General features: G+C 40.1%; 1 long non-coding RNA gene across 1 annotated transcript; it reads left to right on the plus strand.

Moving 5' to 3' along the window:
• Positions 1-3,330: 3,330 nt before the first annotated feature.
• Positions 3,331-19,419, plus strand: LOC147657654 (uncharacterized). Its single transcript, XR_015292009.1, has 3 exons — positions 3,331-4,242; positions 4,334-4,515; positions 19,302-19,419. It is a non-coding gene; the product is annotated as an uncharacterized LOC147657654 (long non-coding RNA).
• Positions 19,420-19,768: the final 349 nt, after the last annotated feature.

The raw sequence follows: 19,768 nt of genomic DNA on the forward strand, positions 1-19,768 counted from the left end.
TCATTCCTCTTCGTTCGTTATTATTCGATAGTACACACTTCCCCCTCCTCCGGTTACCACACGCAAGTTTAATAACATCGGGAGAAACATGAAAGCGAAACACTCGATTCGTATTCATCAAAACTCGATTCCTTTTTTTTTTTTGATCAGGCTCTCGCAGCTTTCTATAATTGGCAAATCCGAAATTAGAACTGCCGCTGCTGTTTACGCGATGACGTAAGCTTCAAGTTTAAATAGAACGGGACGTGATCGAAACGAGGCAGAGAGAAATGGTGTCCAGCGAGGTGAATTAGAAAACCCTTAACGCGGGAACGTTGAAAACATTGCAATCCTGTCCATTCAAGAAGCGACCAACAGTTAGAGCTATTCCTCGAATACCGGCTGTACTATAAATCATGCGGTCGGGCCGTACGTGAGCGTGTTTCGTTCCGACTTTGGCTTTTATCTACGACAAATTGCGCGGACCGCATCTACGCCCAGTTCTCCTTACTCCGTTTTTGGAAATGGAGTTTCCCGACAATGGAATTATGCAAATTCGATTGGAAACACTGGTGTATGATTTATTTCGTATATAACGAAATGCGCACTCTCGTGCAATATATTTATCTTTAGAATCGCCACGTTTCACGTAGACACGATTGGACTTGTACGTAGTCTACCTAATTAAAAATCATAAAGTATACATATTTTGAGAGAATTTATATTTGTGAATTATATATAAAAAGAAAGAAATGGTAGGAATGTATATTTATAATAAATACGAGAGATAATTCGTGCTAATATAATTTTTTAGAAAAAATTTGAAATTATAATTGACAGGGACTTAAGCGTTGCGTCGCCAACAAACTAGCGCCATCTTGCCAATTAGTCATATTAATGCAGCAGAGATATGGAGTTTAAAAAAAACGAGATGATAATAATAATAATAATAATAATGAAATGACTTAGAATTCATAAAACTTTTGCACAAAACTTAATCTCCTTTTGTTGCGTGAAAATTATTACTGTTGCAAAAGCTTTTCACTCTTGTAGCTTGTAAAAATTTCCGTATATAATAATATTACTTTGGCGATACTTCAAAGCTAAAATTTCCTTTTAATTTCTCGTCAAATTGCAAAACTTTTTCAAGTAGTACGTCATAAGCACCATTTCATCTCATTTCTGGAAAAATCCACACGCATACGCGCAGTCGTATCAAAGATTCTATTGTTAACAGACATTTTTTTTTTTCTTCGCTTGCAACTACACGTGAATATTTACCGTAGCTCACATACTACTTCTCTACATCTCCTTTTTTCCTATTTCAAATTGTTAACTCGTGTTTTGCTAATTTTTAAAGTATATAAATATACTTTATCTTTATTATTTAAAACGGTATGTTTGATAAATTAATATCTAACGAACGCGTTAAAAATAATAAGATATGTTAAGAACATATTTTCATCCAACAATTGTTCAAAGAAATTCGAGTTTCTATCGTATTCTCTTTTCTCTTTCAGCATTTTGATACGGATGGAGAAGATCAAAAAAAAAAAAAAAAAAAAGAAAAAGAGAAAAAGAAGGAGGGAGGGGAAACATAAACCTAGAAAATTTCTTTGATCGATTTTACATGCGTCCAATTCGACATCGACGAGAAATAGAAGAAAAGAAATATGGACAAAGCGGCGTACGATTCGAAAGAGAGGCTGGAACGAAACGAAAGAACAGCATGAAAGCAATTAACACGGTCGAACTGGTTCAATCAAAAGAAGCAGAGACCCTCCCCCCTCGAAATTATTGTCCACCGTCGCAAAGACAGACTCGACCAATCTTTGAAACATTCCCCGAGCCAGACATTTTACTCTCAATCGTTTTAATTCTCCTTCCTCCCCTCGTTCCTTTCCATTTCCATCCTCCTCGAGCGCCGCATAATCCATTCCTCCCCCATTTTTTCTTTCCTCGCGAAATAAAATTTAACCCGAGAGAGGCGAAATTAGCCCGAGATTAAATTCAACGCTGGATCCAATTTTTTTCTTTTTAGAATTAGAACTAACTCATAGTTCAGGTTTCGAGACTTTGAATTAGATTCGAATTAGGTTGGAAAACATTAGGGGGAGGCCGCGCCAGTTTTGTTTTTACAAATTTCGTGGATGAGAAGAGAATGCATAGCGAGAGAGAGAGAGAAAGAGAGAAGGAGAATGAAACGAAACAGAATGAGCAAGTTCATTGAGAACCGGGGGAGTTTTTCGTGCTTCCATGCACGACCGCCATGCACTTCTTTTCTCTCTCTCTCTCTCTCTCTCTCTCTCTCTCTCTCTCTCTCTTTCTTTTTTCTATCTTCTCGTTCCTTTTATCTTTGCCGGGCCGCAATTTTAATTAAATCGCATCGCGGCCGAGAATGAATTACAACTGAAGTTTCATTTCAACATTTTCGTTCATTCTTTTTTCCCCCGCGGTGTTTTCCTTTTTCGCGCGGGCCGCGTTCCTTTTGAAAAAGAAATTAGGACGGTCGTAAACCACCGGACGAGCCATCGAGCTGTGCGCTCTAATTTTTCAACCCTTCTGCGCGATGAATAGCCCCCTCTCCCCGTCTTTTCCTCGTCGTGTAATTTCCACCTTACGCGGAATTATCACGACGAAGGATAACGATTCTCGGGGGAGGGGATGAAAGTGAGTTTCCTCGTTAGTCGAAACGAAAACGAAACGAAAGGGTTGATATTCGTCGAAAATTCTTCTTCCCGATTCCTTACATTCTCCCTTTTCTCTTCGCCTTCCTTTCGTTTTCTCGTTCCATAAATTTCTCTCTAAAATGTTTCTTCCCCCTCTCTTTTCTCTCTCTCTCTCTCTCTCTCTCCGTCCTTGATAATTTTCAAGAGATGGTGGTGGTGGAAAGGTGAAACTTTCAGGGCAGTTTCACTTTTAAGGTTTGAGACTCGATTCGTCGCCGATGAAAAAGAGACTTACTCCCTTCTTTTCGCGCGGTTCAGTTCACTTGTAGGAGGAATCGTGGGTGCGTGGAGAAATCTCGTTAAATTACAATTGCTCGAGTATGAGAAATGAAAGGACGAAAGGTGTTCGGTCGGCTCGTGATCATCGATAAAATCGCATCCCGCGAGAAGAATTTTTACTTACGCTGCTATCGGATCACGGGTGGTCTGCACGCGTTTTTTTCTCCTCGGTATTTCCTTGAAATATCTCTTTTCTTCGAATTCGAATACTCGCGTGCACCGGCCGATTTCGAATCTTCTCGCTGAAATCTCCTTTTATGCCCGTTCATAAATCTGAGATCACAATGGATCCGTTTTATCAAAGTTTACAAACGTCGAGAGACGTTGTTGCATCTCCAGATGCGGTATCTTTATAGAAATCAGCGTACGATAATTAAATTTCGATTCGAATTCGATTCAAAAATTTAAATTTAAATTAGAAGGAAAAATCATTCTCTTTTTAATTTTATTAATAAATTATCTCGTAAAGTTTGAATAAATTTAAAATATTGGGAATATTGTCAACGATCCATCGTGTGTTACCTTCGATGCAGAATTACCATTCGCGAAATAAAAATCTTGGCAGACTGAATTTTGAAAAATTTCGAAATAAAAATGAAACGAGAGAAACAAAAGTGTCGAAAAAGTATAGTGGTTAAACCCTCGACTCGACATCGTTCATATCCACACGCGCAATTGTCGATTGCCCCCTTCTCATTTTTCCCCCTCCGCTACGATCAAATTCCCCGCGCGCAATTAGAAGATACTCGCCACTATTTGTCACCAGTTTGTTCTTGTCTTCGTAATCGCACCAATTTGTCGAGCGTATCTAATGGTACCCGCACCAAGTCCGCTCGAATTCCATCCAGGCCACCCTCTTCACCCTCTTCACTCTGTCCCCATTATCGAAGCCGAGAATCGAACGATATTACTTCGGCTTTTGTATCGAGCGTTGCGCGTTGATTCCTCGAGTTTTCATACAAACGGATTCAACGCGCCGAATTATTTTACATCCCGCCTCGAAACGTTTCTTTCTTCGAGATTGTCGTCTTGCCGCCGTGATTCGGAAGGGAAGATGGTCAGAGAAGTTGAGCATAAATCTTTACGTCCCGAGCAACGCCGCATTACCATATATCTAATAAGAAGAAGCTCGCTACCGTGCTCTCGCTCCGCTTAAATTAAGAAAATAAAAATATGGAAACGAGGAGGGAGAAGAGGGATGACACGCTGGTGGAGAGATTAATGTATCAGGATGTTGGAGCGGATGTTTTTCACGGTCTCTCGCTTCGAATATTTATTGAACGCAACAACTTGTAATAATTAGAAGATGTATTAAAATCATATTCTCACATCTTATTTTGTTTCAGACGCTCGTCGACATCGAGGACGAGGTGGCGCGAGAAAATCTGGAATAATGGAAATTTCGGACGAGGATAGATTCGTAAGAGGGTTACAACGATGGGGTGACCAATCAGGCGGAAGGTGGGGATCGATCAGATCGGAGGCAGGGGATCGGCACAGATGCGCTCCATTGCGGAATTTATGATTCGTAAGTGCATAACTCTGCCATTAGCCATGAAATAGTTTCCGGCTATCTGGCCCGCACCACGCGCAACGCGGTGCTGGTCCAACGCAGAACCGCCGCGCGCCTCTCGTATTTCCGTCCGGTTCACTTATCGGACTCGGCATTACTTGAATTATTAGTTAGCCAGGTATTATCAGTCGACACATCGGCCGGATGTTGCCGCTTGTCCGCTGCCTGCATTTAACAATTCTATCCTCCTATCGCCTTGGCCAGCCGAGACTGGACTCGAGATAGATTTACCGGAAGGAAGGAAGGAAGGAAGGAAGGGTTATGGGCGAATTTGGAAACGTTTTTTCGTTTTTGGTTGTTAAATTGGACGATTCGTCGTCGTCTTAAACGTTGGGGCGACAGATTTAAATTCGTCGAGTAAACAAACGAGGGGACAGCTGTTCGTGTATGCCAACGCGCTATAGTAATTATAGTGGCGGTGAAATTGTGTGTACATTTGAAGTGAAAAGTTTAAAACTCGCCTCGCCTCTGACATTCCAAGAACCGGTGGGAATTGAATTCAATCATTGAACAAATAAACTCCTCCAACTTTCGTCTTTCGTATTCATTGTGAAAATTTGTCGCACAATGAATTTCGCGAGGAGTTAAAAGTGAGCGAAGTGGTGGAAGTAATCTTGCTGCGAATGATTCGTCCGACGAGGTTCAAACTTTGTCCAATAATAAACGAACAACTTGGAGCAGTTTTGTGTAAAGATATATCGAAATTGTCGAAAACGTGTCTTTCAAGTAACGAGTTCGTTTTAATTAAGTACATGCAGAAACGTGTACCATTTTTTCCAGAACTGACTCGAATCGAGTTTAGACCATTTGAACGAACGTAGGCTTTCATCTTTCTTCGCGAATCCGCTATACGAGCATCCAATTTGAAAGTAAATTCGCCTTGTATTTTTAAAAACCGCGCAACGATCGTTCGCGATTTGGCGGGATAAATTTCGTTTCATTCGTAAATATTCCGGAATTACAGGATGGAAACCGGAAAGCCGTAGACATCATTAAACGGGACGGCAATTTCGATTCGGGGAGCGGAGCCACGACATCTCGTGGCGAGTTAATCCGATGTTCGATCCATGTCGTCGAACGAATCTAATCGGCTTGTCCTATTTTTTCTCTCTCTTTTTCCTTCTCTTTCTCTCTCTCTCTCTCTCTCTCTTCTTTTTTCTTTCACGCTTAGTTGGCGAAACGAAGGAAAAGAGCAAATCGATGGGGGCGAATGTAGCGTAAAATCGTGACGAAGAAATAGCGATAAGTCTTGAAAAGTGGTTTAGAGCTGCTCGCTCTGTTCCCTGTTCCCCGATACCTTGGAAAAGTTGCACGAACGGAGCGTCAACTTCTTTCCATTTACTTTTCCCACGACCCCTTAACCTTAGCAATGTTTCACCCGGTCGGTGGTCGTCGCGGAGGAATTCAGAAAGTAGGGGAAATTTGTACGAAAATATCCTTCCGTGTAGCGGTGAAATCCGAGAATCTATTATCGCGTTTCTTTTTTTTTTTTTTTACTTCCTCTTCAAACTATTCCGACACGAAGGTGTCTAGATGCGAATTATGACAGTGATCAGAACATCGTTAAAATACAATTTCAATTTCGAAAAGCTTCGATTCAGTTTGGCTTGGATCTAAAGTTTGATCAATTAAGTTTGATTCTTTAACACAGCATCAATAAATACGTGTAATAACAAACACGTCAAAGTCGCTTCCTTTTCTAAAAATATTCTATATTTCGCTATTTCACTCTGCACTCTGTTGCTAAATTAATCTTCGATCTTGCAAAATTCCAATTCTTGTCACCCCCTTAAATTCACCATAACCATAAACCCTTTTTTCACGTGTCTCGAACGAAGATCCCCCATTCTTTTTAAACTCTCGATCCTCCACCAGTTTTATTACTCACGGTATTTACCATAATACCGTGGAATAAACCACGGTGTGTGTCTACGGCGTATAGGGCAGGGGCGGGGGAGGGGGAGAGGCGACACGGAACGGCTCTTCTGCCGACGGTGAAATAGAAAGTCAAGAAAGAGGAGAAAGAGGGTTTTGCGGAGCCGGACCAAGGGAGATTTTTCCTATTATACACATAGGAAATCCTGGTCACGTAAAGCATCGCAGGAAGGGGATCATAAATCCCGGAAGGGTGACGGTTGGAACTTGTTACTGACGAGCCTTTTCTTCCCTCCTTTTCATTCCGTGAATTTGCTTATTTCGCGCGGCGAGATAAACCCTCCACGCTCCGTGCTGTGCTGGCTCCATCGAGCGAAACGCGACTTCCTGTTTAATCCCTTATTGTCCCGAGTTAATTGGATATTGGCAAGGGTAATTGAGCCGTAACGTTGATCGAATAATAATTCGATGTCATTGGGAGAGGGACACGGATTTCATTGTCCCCCCCCTCGCGTTAATTATCGTGAACGTCTTTTGATCTTGATGTCTGATGAATTAAGTCGATCTGATGATCTCTCTTTCTTTTTTTTTTTTTTTTTTAGAGCGAAAGAAAGATTTATTTAAAAAAGAAAAAAGTTCCACGAAATAGAAACGAATTGATCAAGTTTTTTACTCGTTGTCTCGTTTCGAATATCGATCGATTTAAATATTTATTTATTCTTTTTTTTTTTTTTTTGTTTTCTTACGCGTTAAATCAGAGATTCGAATCTGTCCTCCATTTTTTTTTTATCTCCCCTCGTATCGAGGAAATATTTTCTCTCCCCGCGTTAAGCTTTACGATTCGATCTTTACCGTCAAATTTCAATAAAAGCGACGATAAATTTCTCGTTTTTTTTCTTTTTTTTTTTTTTTTTAAAATAGTAACGCAAAGAGACGGGAGAAAAAAAGAAAACAATGTATTGGCCGAGGTTGAGTGACGTTTAATATTTATCGAACGTCATTTATGGAAATTAAATATCTTATCAAGTTTTTACACGTTTCGTGAAAACGTTGGAATCATTAATCGGCAGCTTTGATAAAATAATAATGAAATAATAAATTTTTCTTTTTCATTTTTTCTTTTTCACCGTCGTTTCACCGTTCTTTCCCGTTGTTAAACGAAAATTTTCAACACGTTCCTTTGAAATCGTTCCTTTTCGCAACAGTGACATCCGTGACACGTTGGTTGGTTGGCACGGTATAAAGTTTTGAAAAGAAATTCTTTTCCATTAAAAAAAAAAAAATCGAATTATTACAAACATTATCGGCGATTCGAATCAAATTTCAATTCCCCGATAACAGGAACGACGAGTTTTCGAATTTTTTCCGAAATAACATTTATAAATCCTTTAAAATTAAAAAAAAAAAAAACCCATTCAATCGCCAGAGAAGAGAGATTCGAAATGAAACTGAAAAAAATATCCGATTAACGTAGCTATCGGAATATCGAAGCCCCATCCTTGTCTCCCTCGGAGCCATCCCACGAGTAATTTGCAGCAATCTTGCCTCATCTTCGTAGCCCGCTATTAGCGGCCACTCCGGCAAATAGAGCGTTGTAACAGTAATCGGCATTCAAACGAACGAATCACCAATACTCTCGAGATGCCAATCTCCGTGGCCCCTCTCTACAGATCGATCGGTCGGTAATGAAGAGCCAACCGGTCCGGTTATTGGCCACAGCGTACGTGCGACACAGTGGATCGGTCGTCTAAGTTAATCTTCCATTGCCACGAGCAACTATTAACCGCCTTGAACGGCGCATTCACGCGGAACTGTTAACGGGACGCGCAAGATGCTCGATGCTAAAACCCTCCCCCCCTTCGAGCTACCCTGCTCGAAGTTCAATTTCTCTCGGGTATTCCGCGAGGGAAGTAAGGAGGGCGCGCTACGTGTAATGGTTGTACAACGCGGCTCGTCTGTTCGAGTTAATTTCGCAATGTTGGGCCAGTTTGCCGAAGTTAACGGACAGAGAATCGGACAAAATAGCGTACATCATCGAATATTCATGTTTGTCGGTCCAATGGCGCGCTAATTTTGAAAAAATTTTCGTTCCTCGCTGATTTTCCGTTTCGTTTTGTTGTTCGAGTTTCACGTATTTTTCATTCACGTTGAAAAGTCGTTCGTCGCGGAAAATGTTTTGGAGAAGTCGTGCCCCTAATTTTTTCTTCCTTCGGATGAATTGACTTCGGTTATTTAGGGAGATCGATCGATCTCTTAATGGTAACGGTGGAGGTATATACACGTGCGTGTGTTTATATACTGTGTATGTGTATGTGTGCTACGTATGTATATTTAGACTGTGTAAATGACTTTGTAACGCGAGATGCAAATTGTTTGTGAAATCAATTTCGGGATTCCGAATGCGTTATCCGACGAATTTGAAATTGAGCGGTATATGTATAAATTATTCTTAACATCTTGAGTGGAACTGATGTGTCATCTCATGAATTCTCTCACTATTAAATTTGATTTCGAACAGCCTTGCTCTCGTTACGTATTTAAAGCGGTTAATTTGTGCGAACAAGTAACGTAATTAGAAATAAAAATTTGAACGGTGTTGCATCGTAATTTATAAATTTTCATTCGCGATTATAATTCTAATTTAAAGTAACAATAAGAGAGACGGGGAATAATTAGAGGAAGAAAATTGTGATTTCGAAGACGTTCGGCCATCGAACGTGCAAGAACCAAGAAATTGGAGTATTCGCACAAGACCGGAATCGTATTAATTCCCAGGCTCGATTAGGGTCAAGCGCAGATCACGGATGAGAGAAGTTGTGGACAAGGAGGGGAAATCTCGAATGCAAATATACCGCAGATGCAACCGAGGCAGCCTCGATTTGATAATTTACCATAATGTCGACAACCATTTAAGTAAGCCGTTGTAATTGCAATAAACAAACTAGGTGGCCAAGTTGTTGAGGGACCAATCCATTGATTACCGCGGTGGCGGCGGCCAAGAATAATTATCGTACATTCCCCCAGCGTTGTGCAGTCAACGATCTTCTGTTTCGGACAGTTTGGAACGAGCTTATGAATAGACAGGGCAGGAAAGGATCGCATCGTCGAGAATACGACGCGTGACCTAAAAGACGTTTGATTGTTAAATTTAATAACGGCGCTGTTACAAGTTGAACGTGCGAAAAGTTATGCGAAAATAAAGTGGGTCGGCCTTTAAATCGGACGAAACCACTCGATCCTACTATAATATCTCTTTTACACGGATTATTTATTTATATAGACGGTTGTTAATTATTATTGTTAATTATTAATTATTGTTAATTATTAGTCTCTTTAAAGGATTCAGAGGAAGAGCTACTTTGAAGGAAAGAAACTCCTCTTCTTTCGTGACTAATCATCGATACTGTTATATTTCCACCCTTAAATTTCTTAAACGCGGTTGATCTGATCAGAGTTGCGCGTAACGTATTGATTCAGCTCATTCTCTCGAGCGATCTTCGTACTTGTAAGACGAGGCTTAGTCAGAAAAAAATCTCTCAACGAAGGACTTTCCTTTGCCATCTTCATGATTCTCCCCATTGGCACTTGTTATTTCACCCTCGTCTATCTATTCGCCAGAATAATTTGCCCATAGATTATTCTCGCCCCGACCAATTTTTCCATCCGATGCTCCCCCACCTGGACTCCAAATATCTCGACGAATTTCGAACTTTCTCCTTTCACCTAAATTAAACTTACTCTTCTCTACGCTCGATCGCAACACGCGTGCAACGATGAATAAAAAAAAAGGGGGAAAAAATGTGCAATTCTGTTCCGTTCACGGCCAATTCATGGAGCGGGCGTATAAATCGTTTATATGCCACGCGCAAGACGCCGGTAGACACCGATTGTCTGCGGTACATAACCGGATCGTGGTGCACCTGAGACTGCCGTCTAAACGGAAATTAATCGGCGTAGGATCGATAACGCAGGTATACGGTTTAGCGAACGCACTAATCCAATCGAGCAATCTCTGCGATCTCTCCAGCCGACCAACCGCATCCGCACGCGTCCACCCCATTCGTCCTCAGGCCACCGCGGACATCCGTTAATTAGCGTCTAATTAAGTGCGTCAGCAAAGTCCATCGGCACGCGCTCCAGCTAGATCTGTTTGCCGTGCCCCCGCTTAATGCTGCAAGATTCGAATGATTAACGATCACGGGGGTTAAGATGGGGTTGATGGCATTGAGAAACGGTGATCTTTGTTTTTGATTATTTTTAATAACCACAGAAATTTTTCCGGGAACCAATACATGGAAACGAAATCAAAATTATGTAAAATTATATCTTTATATCAAGCGTAAACAAATAGGGGCTAAGCAAACGTTCGTTTCCACTTGCTTGATAATACAATGGATTATTGTATACAAATTGTATAATTTTTACACTTTCAATTTTTACGTTTCTCATAAATGTTTTCCCAAAACGTTCTACTTATTATTTTTGTTGGTTGGTTATGCAGTGGTGAACAATAAATAAGAAATATACTGATTTAGCTGAATGGATATATTTTTGGTTATACGTGAGTGTCGGGTTACAGAACAGCAACTGAAAGGATGCCAACTACAGAATAGTGACACTGCTAGCAACGTTTATAATAATAAAATTATAGATAAAATTTCAGTGAACTTTTATACCACGTAACAATTTTTTTCTTTAATCATAAAAAATTTTGCTTTTACAATTTGATTCTCGATACCCTTGTACACAATTGCAACAAGAAAAATCGTTTATTCGAGACAACGATCATTTCTCCCTGAACTTCTTTTTCATATCCCGTCAAATTATTACGAATTTCGCAATTATCCTTTATCAGGATCATCTCCGATAATTTCAAAATGGAAATCTCTTTTTACCTTAATTACGCGATGATGCATAGTTGAACCGCAAGCAGGTGTAGCAGTTAGTAACCAAGTACGGGCTTGTTACCTCCACTGTTCGGAAGTCATTTGCAACAGCGCTAAATGATTCTTAACTGCATTACGACTTGTACTTGTTCCGTAACAACTGTACTCGAAACAACACGGCGTCCCGGTTGTTGGAGAGGGGAGGAGGCGCGATTGAAAATCATAGCCAATTTCAGAGGCACGCTTCGAAATCGTTGCTTCGATTCGATTCCCCGGGAAATTTGGCGGGCGAGGAACGTCGAAAAAGAGAGGGAGAGAGAGAGAGAGAGAGAAAAAAAAGAAAGAAAAAAAAGAGAAAAACGAGCACGTCCCGTGAACGCGTTAAGCTGCTCGACAACAAGGGAGGGGGAGGTCGAAACTGGACCGGGGAATTAATGTTTCGTAAATTCGCGAAACGCCTGCTTTCGCGCTCGTAAATTTCATTGGTATTTAAAACGGACCACCACACCACCTAATGCGTCCTGTTATTTCAACGGGACCCACCCCTAAAAGCGAAGTTATTTCTCCCTGTATAAAGCTCCCGCTTTATACGGAGAGTTGCAATGATAAAGCTAAGAAAATCCCACGTTTCTTCTCGAATATAATTCGGGATTTTAAATAATTGGCAGGAGTCGTTTTCTTTTCTTTTTTTTTTTTTTGTTCGCAGAGCAAAACTCGACGAATTATTTGCATTTTTGTATTTAATAATCGTATTAATTGCAATACCGTTAAAGAAAATTTGTGTTTGTCGTGCTGTTGTTATATTATGTATCCCACTCTTGTATTTTGTATCGATACGACATCGTAAACTCAGCCTCTAAAATAACTTATCGAACGAGCCGATACGATATCTTGGTATTCCAAGTTTGTCGAACGGTTAAAAGAGAAACCAGGCCAAGAAGGAAGGGAGGGAGGATGGGACGCGTTCAAAAATAAATACGTTTATATCTTCCCTGTATTTTTACTACAAGGGTGCCGCGATTTCGGCCTAGAATACCATCCCTTAAACTCGAGCACTCGACGTGAAGATAAAGCGCCATTCTGAACGAATCACGAATGTACAAAAAAAAAAAAAAAAAGAAATTAACGAATATTACACGTTGCTTTCTCGACTGGCTCTTGATCTTTCCCGTGAAATAAACAAGTGGCGGAGGAAGCCTCGAGCAAAGCCAGACCTCGTCCTGGTTAATCGACGAACGAGATCGAGGCGGACGAATTCGCAATTAATTTGTCGAAGGAAAGAAAATCGTTGGAACGAGGCGATCGAGCGAAGTTTGAAAGTAGATTTCTTATTCCTTTAATTCGATCGCACCGATGTTGCGCAGATCGTTTCGATGTCTCTCAGTCACCTCGATAATTCACGTTGTCTCGTTTCGATAGATACCCGCTTCTTGTTCGATTTACGGAGGTCGTTAAGCCCGGTTTACACGAGGTGGGCGTGCACCGTCTCTCGACGACGTGCGACGTATATCGGTAACAACCGATTGCTTTGCTCTCGTTATCGTCGATCGCTCGTCCTACGACTTCTTTTCGACGGTGATTCAGAAAATTTTTCCCTCGTCCACCGATGACGATGATGACGATGAATAAAAGATGACGGCTCGTCTTTACTCTCGTCGCATTTTTCCCCGAGTTAAACTCTCGCTCGAGCAGATCCGTGTGAAATCCATCCGTGGAAATTTTCGAAAACCGAGCATTTCGATCGTGCGGCAAAATCGTTTTTAATTGTCTCTTGATGTTGCCTGCCGATCAACCGTGAAACGCGCATCACTTAATGAATTACTGGAAACAGGGAGGAAGGGAGGAGCGTGATGAACGGTCGATAACATAAAACGAAAGCATTTTATGAGGGGAGGCGGGGAGGAAATACGAGGCACGCGTGATTAATACCCGCTTTATATTAAATTTCACGGGTAGAGTAAGTTTTTAATGTGTATAACGTATCGTTTTACGGACGGGGGAATAGGACCGAGCCTTTTTCAATTATATATCCCGCGCAGTTTCGACATAATGGAGTACCATCTCGAGCGAGATATCGTTCATTTTCTGGCGGAAAAATTTCTAGCTTTTCAACTTTTAACGAACGGAAGGCTGGAAGGTTTCGATTTTTCTCCTTCGATTCGGCGGAAAACACGATCGATACGTGCGTTTCTTTAAATTTAACGTTTAAATGGTGATCGTTGTGATCGTTCGATTCGTGGAATATTTCTAGCAGAGGCAAAGGGAGGCGTTTCGAAACGGGGAGTAGTGATAAAGCCGCGGTGGGGAAAAGTTTAAATAATTAAAAACTTGCTTTCGTCCTTGGAATTTGCTCGATAACAACAGGCAAACAAGTAATTATTTTATAACTCGAAATCTTCATTATATCGGCGTTTAACTACGCTAACGATGCTAATTTTTTCTCCCTCCCTCCTCTTCTATAAATTTTCAACCATTTTTGTTCACCTGATAATCGGTAACACGGAGTTTGAAATACGAGTAACGATGAATTCGAGTTTAAATTTAATACGACGGATTTATTTTATAGGATTCAATTAGCATTTATGTGTAATTACATTTCGTGTATTTACAAAGTACACGGCGTAACTAGAAATATATCGTAGAAGGAATCCATTCCCTTCGTCGTCATTTTACTCTTGTATAATATTTCCAGTATTTTGACATTTATAAATGTACGTGTAACTAGTGGTAAATTGTGAAATGTCGAGAAAAAAGAGAGAGAGAGAAAGAAAAGAAAACTTTGAGTCACGATTATTATTAACAATTTACAAATAGACAAACTTTTCAACGATGTTGAATCCACAAAATCAAAACTATCTATTTTTACTTTTTTTTTTTTTTTTTTTTTAGAAACTCCATTAAATTTTCTTTCACGGCATATTTCAATTGTATTACCGTAATACGGATATATTCATAATAATTATTCATCGCGCGATTACAAATTATGATTAACGATCGCAAATTACAAATGTACAAAATTAATAAGATCACTCTCTGTAATGACTACTTGATTAACGTAATTGATTATCGCTCGTTCCATTCCATTCCTCTAACGATTCATTCGTCAACGAACCCGCACAGGGATGAATTAATTAATCTATCCAATTCTATCCAAAAATAGATTCTGTCCATAAATTGTCAACCTGCCATCACAATCGTCAACACGCAATATACATACACACAAAGTAAACTTAATTAATCTCGAGCTCAACCTGGAAAGAAAGAAGAATTAGAACCTGATCGTTCGAGGGCGGTGGAAAATAGCTTTCGAAACTTTCCAACATCCCACGATTTTACGCTCTCTCGTGTAATGCACGAGTAGCCGGAAACCTTGGTCCACCTTCACCATGTAGTCTTTCCCCGTGACTTTATCCTCCCCCTCCCCTGCTCCCGCGGCTGGAAACCAATTATAAGTGTCCCGCAAGTTGGGACGAACTGTGCAAGTTGTGCGGGAAATTGGTAGGCGCGATCTACCAACCGCCACGTCTCTCCTTTCTATCAAGGAGGAAAAAGGCATGTGGTCCCCACACATTCTAACGTGCAAATTTTCGATTGGAAATCGCGCCAATTATCCCTTGGAAACGCGATGATCGAGGAAGAAGAAGCGCGTGATTTGAAGTTTAAACGTAATTGTGTCTTCAGGGGGAGATGACAGTGACGTGAAATATTTTCACGAGCAAAGAAATGGAATTTTGTACGAATTCAATTCAAACGTTTAGTGATATCGATATATTGTAGTTTTTAAAATGATTAGTATGAGATCGATGGTGCAAAAGTTATTATTTGGAAATTAGGATGTAATAATTTTGCACTTTTATTATTTATATTTTCATACTGAAATCGAATTACTGCAAATTCGATCGTCTTGTAATTTTAATCGATCGGCCAACGAGTCATCCATCTCTTTTGCTAAAACTTTCGATTTTTCAGGACGGCATAACGAAGGTAATCCAATTATTGCCCCCGAATGAGAACACATTTGTAGAACGTTGCGTTTAAATTATGGGAAATCATCGAGTTGAGCGTTGGTTAACGGTACGAAACGTCGGCGTAATCGTTACAATTTTCCACGGCATTGGGCTCGTGTCAACCAGTGTTGAAAACTTAACGAAATAGCGGGGAACAGTAATTCATGAGCTGTCGTACGAGGCGAAAGAGCGATACGTACAGGGTGTGATTCTCTCATTCGAAATTCGAGCCGTGGAAAACGGACCCTCCTCGAGCAAAACGTAATTTATAAGCTGTCGTTGACAGAAATCACTTCCCTATCAGCAGATTACATTTGGACGAGAGGCAGGATGTTTCGAGGAGAGAATTTCGCGAGATACCCCGGGAATAATTCCTCTTCTCCTCGCTCTGGAAAAACCATCAATCGATCTCTCTCCAGCCTTCGTTAAAAGTTCCCGCACTCCCGAATGGAACATAAATCCGCGATCGGATAGATTTCGCAAGACATTTGATACACGTTGAAAATTTACGCGTATATTCGGACGAGTTAACCGACGACGACGACGACGACGACGATTCTTTTTTTTTTTTTTTTTTTTCTTTTCTTTCTGGAGTTCGAAATTTAATTTGCGATCGTTTCCATTTACGCGTTCTTTCTTGGGACGCGTTTGATTCGCGTCGAAAAGAGAAGGAATTTCAATTTTTTTTTTCTTCAACGATGCAGGAATCCTAGCATTGTTGTTGCTAAGTTCAAGATATAAAAATAGATGAGTCGTTGGATTCGATGATAGAAAGTAATCGTAATTTATTTCGTTTAAAAAATGTAAGTTGAAAGGACCTTCGCTGCTTCACGCTCGTTCAAAATTGTGACGAATAAAAATTATATTTCTCTCAGAACTTGTATATTCGTCCGCTCTTATACATTAGTCGAATCAAATATTCATGGCACACTTTTTTCGAAACGAGGGAAAATGCGTCGATATTTATCTAAAAATCCAATACTCGTCACCAAAAGTTTCTCACCGCACGATTCGTGCTCCCTTCGTCGCGATTTCTCAATAAAAGTTACATTTCGAATTTTTACCATCTCAGTTCCAGAGATTCTAACATTGAATCTACTTAATTCTTAAAAAATTCTACACTCGTCTCGTCCGTTATCCATTTTTCGTTACGTCGTATTTCCACGTAAACATATCATAATATATCAGAAATCGAAGTGAGCAATTAATCACCAGAATTCATCTGTATTTCTAACGAGTCAGTGAAACGAAGTGAAGTTAATCGCAACAACGGTTTACGAACAAACGTTTCAAAAAAACGTTCACGAACGAAGACCTCGTCTTGGAGAGGGAAGAATTCTCGCGTTCTTCGCTTTAAATGCCAGCTTTTCGCGATATTTATTCGGGGGAAACTCGTAATAAATTGTACGCTAATGGTCGACAAATTCCGTCCCGCGTTTCACGGGGAATAAATTGTGGGACGCGAGTCTGGGCCGCGATTATTCTTGTCGTGATTGAATGTTCCACTTCCGTCTTCCTCTCTCTCTTTTTCTCTCCTCGAGGATTCGAGGCGGCCAGAGAACGGCCACGTGAACCGAATAATAAGTGCACTCGCATTATCCTCGCTCACGATCACGCGAAACTTGCGCGAAGACAAAGTGCAGGCGCGAATTACATTGTGTATCCGGCCGGTCTCGGGTTCGCCTCCCCCTCAACAACTTTCCAAAACACTCGAGCATCCTGTTAAAGGACAGCTTTCGAGGCAGCCTTCGGATTAAACGGCTCTCAGCTTGGAGTGCTCAGCGTGTGTACTCTTGTGCAAGGAAAGGGAAATTATCGCAGGCAGGGTGGACGATGGAATGAAAAATTTTGAGATTTCGTGGGTGAGGAACGAAGTTATACAAGTTGCAGTCGAATAAGATGGTTGTATCGTGATATTTTCGATCTTATCTTCGAATACTTCGATCGGTGAAGGGATGGAATCGAGGGATTTTCGTTTGATCTTTAAATTTTTCAAACCGTGAGAATTTTATATTTATAGTATTATGCTGAAAGTGTTAATTTCGTGTTAAAAATAAATTGAAGAGTGACGATAATGTGTAATTTGTTTTGAGAAGAGGTTTGGAGGATTTCCAGGATACGTTTCGTGTAAAGGGAGATGGATAAAGGTATTTCGGTGAATTTTAGTTTTTATTAATTTTTGAAGATTAAAAAGCACGAATATCACGTGTATCAGGAAGCTAGGAATGAATATATTTTTAACAATTTTGTAAATCCTTTTCATTTTTGCCGTTAGAACTCGAAGTGGAGTATATAAATAAATTATGTAAATGATGGACTGGCGTGTAGCACGAGTTCTAAAATGTGTCGTAATATTATAACATTTGTTGAATGTTAAAATTTTATTTACGAAATTAATTAGAGAAGTGCATGGAAATAAAGTGGAATTGAAATTTATTTCATACATTTTTTTTTTTTTTTTTTTTTTTTCATAATTAAAGCACTTTCATTCTCTCTTAAGTGGAAATAAGCTTCACTTATATAATAACGACATTTATTCTGCTTTGAAAAAGTTAAAATTGTGGTAGCCATGTTTCTCGTTATGAACCGTATATACATTTGCGAGTTTGAAGTTGAAATAAATAGTTTGCACCGATTGAATAATGTCGTTCGATGAAGTTCTATGAGTTTACAGCGCTACAACTCCCAGTTACTCCTGCAAAGTTGAACTTTACAGTCTGGCCAAATATGTAATTAATTGTTTTCCATTTTGTTCGATTTCTCCTATTAGCGTTAAAAAAAAAACGATTACAATTTGTTCTCTCTTCAATCCAACTTTTTCTTTTAAATGAAAAGAATAAATCTCTAACTTTCACATTCTTGTCTATCTGCTCAAGATTAATAAGAATATTTTATCAACAATACCCAATCTACTCTATTCCCTCTATCTTCAAATCAATTCTACATTACACCCGCAATCGTATCCGCAATAAAAATACCTAATCGCAAAAGTATGACGCGCGCGGACGAATTTCTCGTGGAAAAGAGTTAATGGAAATCAAGCAACGGTAACCGTGAAACACAAGATCGGACGGCGGACTCGCTTCAGTTATCAGTGGTTTGCAGCGCTGCCGGGTTGTTGGATATTGGAAGAGGGTCTGACGGCCGACGCATTAATTAATTACTCGCCGATTACGTAGGCCACTGACGGTTAACACCCTATTTTCGCGATGACCCGCGCTACTACACGCCTGCTAATATTATTCCACCTAATCCCGCCACGATTACCGCGTCACCTTTTTTCCTCCCCCTGCGTCACGTCGAGCTTTCGACCGCTCCATTCAAGATGGCTGACCGGTGACGACGCTCGTGCACAGCGGCTAATAAATCCTCGAGTAAGACGAGTCGAATTTAAAGCTTAAATTTTATTCCACGAAGGGGGGGCCCACGCTTTCTTGCGAATGGGAAGAAGGGGAAGTGGTTTTGCTTTTGGAAAGTTGGGGGTGGCGCCACTTCTTCTCGAGGGGCGAAGAGGAAAGTTTTGTTTCGCGGATTCGTTAAAAGTCTGGGACGGGGCGAGACACGAGGGATCACGGTGGATGATAAGTTGCGGCTCGCTATCGATCGATCCAGGTCGCTAATTAGCGTGATTGTTCGCGGACGGCGGGGATTGGAAGTTGGTGGCGGAACAATTTTAGGTGTATCGAATTTATCGGATCGCCACGACGACGACGACGAGCCGTGCCAATTATGCCCGACCAAATCGGCCGTGATTTAATTAATTCCAATTATAAATGCCTCGGTAAATAGGTATCCATTAGCGGGCTGATTTAAGTAGCCCGCCGCCGGCACTGTTCCGATCGTTAAACCGTATTACAACGGATGAAACGTTAATCCCCCGTGTTATAGAATGTTATATGGGGGGTATGGTTTAATTGCTGTATCAAATCCATCTTTTTATTTATTTATTTATTTTTTTTTTTTTTGAAAAAAGGATACGTGGATCATGAGGGCATATGGAAGAATTAGTATAGTATCTACGAAAACGTCTTACGAAATCTTCTAATCGGACGAACTTGAGGAATTGAAATGAGGAAATGACACAATCACAAGTAATCATTTTATTTTATCTTTTTCTATAAATTAGTTAAGTATAAATTATATATATATATTATATTATGATCTAGTAACAAAGAAATACTGGTGTATAATTATATCATATATAAATAGTTCCATCATTCTTATACAACGTGTTGAAAAAATGAAGGAATGAAGAAAGGCGAGAGGTTAATGTAATAACGTAAAAGAAGAAGCAGTAAAAAATTTCTATTGAAATATATTATCTTCGATAATGAACGCGGAAGATAAATCAGCAAAAATTTATCATCAGTGAAAAAGGAGAGAGAAAAAAAGAAGAAAAGATTCGAAGTATCTTTTTCCGAAGGAACCGATATTCAATTC

Source organism: Apis florea, unplaced genomic scaffold (assembly GCF_048593485.1).
Source record: "Apis florea isolate Af1SG1 unplaced genomic scaffold, ASM4859348v1 contig_3034_pilon, whole genome shotgun sequence".
NCBI lineage: Eukaryota > Metazoa > Arthropoda > Insecta > Hymenoptera > Apidae > Apis > Apis florea.